Here is a 7,505-nt window from a genome sequence, read left to right on the forward strand (position 1 = left end):
TGGACAAAAATAAAAACAACCCCACGCTCATGTATACACAACAAAACTCAAGTAACATCATCTTTACATTAATCACATTCCACTATGCCGATAAAGATCTCTGTACTATGCATTAGTTCATAGCATCTGCTGACAATTTACTCTAAGAATAATATTCGTAAAGGCACACCAGTTTATGAACGATGAAACGTTTAACTTAAAATTTGCAAAATTTTCATGAAATGTTATCTACCATTTTTGACGAAAATGTCTATAAATTTAATTACATGTGAACTAAAAATATTTCATTGGGTAATTTTTTACCAACAATTATTAACTATAGGAATTGTCAGTAAGAAATTCCTATCCACTTTCAAGTTCATATTTCGTAAAAAAATATTTTCTCATACAAAAAAATCTTATAGTAAATTGCACTTATTATTTAGAAAATACTTTACATTTCACAAGTAGTTTTATAGCATGACAAACGAATTTTTAACTACCAGTTAAGAAATTTTTTAAGGAAATTTCCATCGTATTTTGTAGGCCATGAACTAAACGATTGCTACTTAGAATTTGTAAAATTTCCTTTCGAGTAGTTAATTTTCGTTGAAGATACGAAAAATGAACTAAAATTCCGGAAAATTCTTGTAATAAATTATTGTAAAAATCTTCTTAAATTTACGAGACACTTTTTCTTCTGTGTGCTTATTTCAGTTGTGCGTGCTTTTGTGAATTTAATACAAAGGTTTTTAATGACATCTTTACCAAATTCAAAAATTCGGCACTCATCGCTGGACTTTCCTACAGAATACCCTAAATAACAATATTAATTAAAAAATAATCAATACCAACGTCATAACAATCAAATTCTATATTTGACAATAAATTTGAGTTTCTTCGGCTCTTGAAAGTCTAATCAAAATTTTTGTATCAATTAAACTTAATACTGTTCAAAATAAAAAAGCACCAAAAGCACTAAATGAAAATGCCAGAAAGCACCAAGTTGGTGCTTTTTTGAAAAGGCACCAAAAAGGCAATTTGGTGCTTTTTAGAAATCAAAAAGCACTAAATTTGGTGCTAAAAGCACCAAATTGGCAACACTGCATGGAGTACTCTATGAAGTTTTGTTCTAGCAACATACTCGACGTGATCACTCTGAGTACACTTCAATAAGAGAGAAAGAGGAATATGTGTTTGTTGGTAGTGAAGACATCAGAGTAGCAACAAGAAGTTACTCGTGACTTTTGGTGTTCATTAAAATGTGTACCAATTGTTTTGCGACTCTCTCAAATAGATGTACTCATTTAGCAAGTACACGTGTACTCTGCATTTACTAATGGAATTGTGCAGACCTCTAATTGTTACTAAAATTAAATTACCGAGCTCCTTAATACACCTTTTTATGCTAAAACACTACAACTGCAAAATAAGATTATAAGTCTGCAACCTGGAACTAAGAATTGAACTCGATATTCTATGCAGGTAATGTTTAACAAAATTAAATTTTAATTGAACAAAATTAAATTCGAATTGTTCTGTTTACTTTCAGAAAAACTAATTTAGCTTACAGGCTGCTGATTTATTGGAAATCTAGGTGCATCTACATATTAGAAGGAACATGCTGACATGGTTATTATTATAAGGAAGATAATGATGTATATAGTTTATTTTTTCACCCTATAGTTGTTATTGATAGTAATTGTATGTGTAAGTTATGTTAGAATAAAACACAAATGACAAGAACCAAATTTATTTGTCTATTGCATAATTCAAAAATAATAATATATTAATAAATATGTTTTATAAGAAACACACATTTTCTTTTATTTCAAATAAAACTAATTACGTTTTGGGGGCGCAATATATAAATTTTTTGATTGAAATTTATAGCCAATTTCAATTAATTATTTAATTGAATGAATCAAATAGTTGATTTTATTTTTGTCGCAAAATTAATTAAAATTTTAATTAATTCAATTAAAACTGTGATTGAATTTTATGTTAAAAATCAATCACGTTTTTAATTGATTCAAACACACAATTAATTAATTCCGTGACAAAAGTCAATTAATTTTTTAATTGAAAATCGTGTCGTAGTATGTGTCCAACATTTTTTGAGCTAAACTTAAGCATACATTTAAATGACCACAAAAATAAGTTCAATACTAACTACAGCCTAAGAAATAGAAGAAAACATTCTCAAAGATAGTAACAATTATTTTTTTATTTGTTTTCATTTTCACAAGAGATGCTTTCTTTATTTTATGGCAAAATCATTCGAATTTCTTCATTCAAAACCACTGATTTATAAATAATTTTGTTTAGTGCATTCGAAAATATTTGCAATCTACGTATTTTTTCCATGAGCACATAAATGAATGTGAAATCATGTGTTTAGTATAATATTCACTTTTTGAGGTTCTTCAGTTTGGTCATCGTAATCAGCAGCAGACGAGACAGTAGGGACATAAACATTCCATATTCTATGTCCATTGCTGGATACAGTAATGCATGTTTTCAAAACGGCAGCAACATCACCTCAACAGTCAGCAGCCACATGGTATGGTTTACTGATACGGCAAGTTTGTTTCCAAGTCTTTTGTCAATTGAATGTTCACTCGGTCTAAACCAACAACAAATAAAACAACATCCAACGAAACAAATTTCTCATAAATGTTTATGTTAACACAAAAGTGTGGGCATTATAACAGCCACACTCACCGATCGGAGGTGGTGCACTGCTCCACAATCATACGACGTGGTGAAAAATTATGTGCTGCCCCTTGCCATCATGTTGTTAATTTTTATATTTTATACCTCTGCTGGGTTGTCTGCCACTGATAACGAATATACATTTGAGGGAACATTTGCTCTTCCATTTCAGAATGAATATACTAGAGAGTTGGTATTGTCCCCGTGACCATGCTGTCCTTTTGGTAAATTAATGAAGTCTTATTTTATGCATTGGACCTCGGAGTGAATATGCGAATAGAGGCGCATCAATATTGCTCGGTGTTGAGTGGTATGGAAATGTTTGCTGTTTGTTTTGTTTGCCATTTAGTTTTACTTGTTAAGATTACGCCAAAATGACATATTGGCGCCAGATTTGAGTTGTTGGAATTTTGCTCCGTTTATGTCCAAGCTTCAAAAAACGTATACTCGTACTTATCCGATTTGAATATGATGCAAAACCGAAAGGGGAATATACAATGTTTCTATGGCAATTAGTCGTCAAATACGAAAATAATTATTATTGACGATGTATGTATAGGTATATTTCTAGAAAATTAGACACTAGACCCATCTGGGGTCAGAATCCAAAATTATGGTATCTTTGTAGTAATTTAGTCTCCTGATATTTATGTGATCAACGAAATATTCTACAGCCAACTTACCTCGTATGTAATTTACTTCCTTTATGCCACTGTGTAGAATATCTGTTGATATTGAAATATGTTGTTCTCGAAGCGAATGATTTTACATTCCCGGATTTTTTATTATGGAGATATGGAGACAATGGCAATTTTATGAATTTTGAACTTCAATATTTAGCGTCTTTGAATTACTATTGATGGGATCCAATCATAATTTGATTGAACAAGGGTAATAAACTTCATCACCACAAAAATAATGTTTTCTCGTTTATGGCTGCCATAATAATATCCAAGTTCAAAATGAATGATCATTAGTGGCAACACTTTCCATTCACGCCAACCGAATGAATGGGTATCACATGTGTCTCAAGCATGTTAAACTTCCATTTCGAGTGTCTCCATGGTCACATCGAGTGACTGAGTGGTCATATCGCGAAGATGGAGCTGCACCGTTTATGAAACTAAATTCAATTACCGACAACACGAAATTCCATTAATAAAATTATAGTCATTATATGTCAAGTAAATTGGACTCAAATTAACACAGGTTCCAGCAACCGCATTCATATGTTTGTGGCCAGCCAACCAACATTTACACAGTGGGATATCCGTACGTATTTATTTAATGCAAATGAATCCACAATATTAAATACCTATGATTGAAATGTAAGCACATGGAAAATTACCAATTAACTATAAGAAGTCTAAAAATGATTCAATATGTCCGATGGTAGAATCATTTGGGAGGAAATGTTGGTGTTTTTTTTTTTTGGAGAAAGCAGTTAAAAAGAGATGAAAATTCCTTATAATTCAAAAGACAGAGATGTTCTTATGCTGCTGCTCTGAAAAACAAGTAATTCTTTAAAAAACAGGTTTGAAGAAGAAGATAGATTGGTCAATGGGCACGATAATAAGATCTACACACAAAAAATTATCACCAACATTTTTTCAATTAAACACTTAATTGAATTTGGAAACGGATTCAATTAATATGTTAATTGATTCAATTAATTATTTAATCAAATCCGAATAAAAACCAATTAAAAAATTATTGATATTTGTTACGTTTCCAATTAAAATATTAATTGATTCAATCAATTTCTTAATCAATTCGGAAATAATTTTCAATTACAAACGTGATTGAAATTTTTTCCGTTTCCAATTACACATGTGATTGATCCAATCACCTTTGTGATTGAAACTGAATAATTTTGAGCAATGGAAAGAGCGAAAAGAGAGCAATGGAAAGAGAGATCATTCTGTGGAAGTAACTCGATACGAACGGTTGGGTTTTTGTTTTTCGCGTAAATTGAAAAACATGATTGGCGACATTCTGTCTGCTGCATTAAAAATGTGTGCATAAATATTTTGAACGCAACAACAAATCATAGCAAAGGGTTGAAATAAATAAGGTGTGCAACAACAAACGGCCACGTGGTAAAGGTTTGAAAAAAATATATGACAGAACGCATTTGAAATTACCTGTGTTTGTGTTTTGTGGCATTGTAAAAAATGGAAAACAATCTACGTTTATTGAAGGTAAGAAATTGTGAAATGTGAATACCGTTTTTCATTGAAGCCTGTTTACATTAAACGGACTAAAATAATATATTTTTTATATATTTCTTTTAGTGACCAATTTTATTTCGTGAAATTGACCAATCAATCCCATCAACTCCATCATTTTATCAAATATATAATAATATGTTTGCAATAAAAAAGTGGGTACCGTATTGATCTTTTAAAATTATAATTTTTTTTCACTCCTAGTTTTCTTAAAACCAAGAGCGGTATGGGTTTGGTGGAAGATTCACCTTGAAGTTGCGAAGTAGCGTTGGCATTAATTTGCATTTTTGTTTTACCTGCCTTTTTCAGTTTGAACCCAAGTAGAGAGCAGTATATCTGGTATATAAACTAATGAGCTGAATTATGTAATGGTAAAAAAGTTCTTTCTTTTGGATTTAAAAATATGAAAAATATCCGAAAATAATAAAAATATCTATTTTCCATTTATATTTTTTTCTATTTCCAGAATTTGCAAAGTATCATCAATATAATACCATATATTGCATTGCTTTCCCATTATTTTTGTCTTTGATTGGTTCAGATTTTAATAGACGATTTTAATGTGTGGAAATTTTGGAAAGGAATTGTTACTAAAATTAAATTACCGAGCTCCTTAATACACCTTTTTATGCTAAAAGACTACAACTGCAAAAGAAGATTATAAATCTGCAACCTGGAACTAAGAATTGAACTTGATATTCTATGCAGGTAATGTTTAACAAAATTAACTTTTAATTGAAAAAATGAAATTTGAATTATTCTGTTTACTTTCAGAAAAACTAATTTAGCTTACAGGCTGCTGATTTATTGGAAATCTAGGCGCATCTACATATTAGAAGGAACATGCTAACATGGTTATTATTATAAGGAAGATAATGATTTATATAATTTATTTTTTCACCCTATAGTTGTTATTGATAGTAGTTGTATTTGTAAGTTATGTTAGAACAAAACACAAATGACAAGAACCAAATTTATCTGTCTATTGCATAATTCAAAAATAATAATATATTAAATATGTTTTATAAGAAACACATATTTTCTTTTATTTCAAAAGGAAACAAACTACGATTTTGGGGTCGCAATATATAAATTTTTTGATCGAAATTTATAGCCAATTTCAATTAATTATTTAATTGAATGAATCAAATAATTGATTGATTTTTGTCGCGAAATTAATTAAAATTTTAATTGATTCAATTAAAACTGTGATTGAATTTTATGTTAAAAATCAATCACGTTTTTAATTGATTCAATCACACAATTAATTGATTCCGTGACAAAAGTCAATTAAATTTTTAATTAAAAATCGTGTTTGTTTTCAATCAAAATGGGTGATTGATACTATCATTTTCGTGATTGAAGATATTTCAATTAAAAAAATGATTGAATCCGCAATTTTCGTGATTGAAATCAAAAAAAAAATTTTTGATTTCAATCACTGTCTGAAAAATATCAATGAAATTTTTCAATTAAACACTGGATTGAATGGAAACGATTTCAATTAATATGTTTATTGATTAAACTAAATATTTAATAAAAATTAATTGTTTCAATTAATTTGTTATCAATTCGGAAGCAATCTCCAATTATAAACGTGATTGAAAAAATTTTCCGTTTACATAAACATTTAATTAATTCAATAACCTTTTTGATTAAAAATGAATATTTTTGAGCGCTAGAGAGGAAGAGTGAATAGAGAACAAGAGAATGTGTATTTATTCACCATCCTATGATGGAGCGGTCATTGAAAGGGTTTAAACAAATGGAATGTGCAACAACAAATGACCATGCGCTAAAAGGTCTGAAAAAAAAATATATATAAAAACCGGAAAAGTTATTATTTTTGTGGTATTGTGAAAAGGAAACAAAATTTTTAATTTAATAACAAATAATAAATAATAATAATAACAAAATATGAATGAACCGTCAAATATTCACATAAATACCCCTATCACCCACATTTTACCCATATGGGATTGAACCCACGAATTGCTGTCTTCCACATATACAGCTGTAACAATTTCTTTCCAAGATTTGAATTCTGATTTCTGTTCAGCGTTTTAACAGTCCATTTATTTTTGATATGACCATGCTATCCTCATCAGCTGACACATATAATGTAATGAATGGCAATGTCGTTATATTCTCGCTCTTGTGTTCGCTTAATGAAGGAATTGAGAGACATTGAACTACCGCGTTTTCCTGTGGGTATCATAGAAACCCAAGCGTATTAAGATCGTGAAGATTAAATTTCGTTGAAGTCAATTCGATAACATCTCACATTGTGTGTAAAATTAAAATAATTTAATCTGTGTACGGTGTGCTATTTAATTGAGCCTACACGCGTCTATACAACGTTTTAATTAATATAACAATTAGAGTGTTATTCCTACGAACTCTTTATATGGGAAATTTTTATGTGGAGCAGACTTGGAAAAGGTTAGAATCGTGGAATTTGCCTACGAATGTTGAAACAAGAATTTTAAGATATATTTGAATTGTAGCAAATTACGATATAAGTGCTAGTATAAATATTAGCGGCCTAGTGGAATGAGGCTATTTTCAGAGCTACTTTATATT

Source organism: Haematobia irritans, chromosome 2 (genome assembly GCF_050003625.1).
Source record: "Haematobia irritans isolate KBUSLIRL chromosome 2, ASM5000362v1, whole genome shotgun sequence".
NCBI lineage: Eukaryota > Metazoa > Arthropoda > Insecta > Diptera > Muscidae > Haematobia > Haematobia irritans.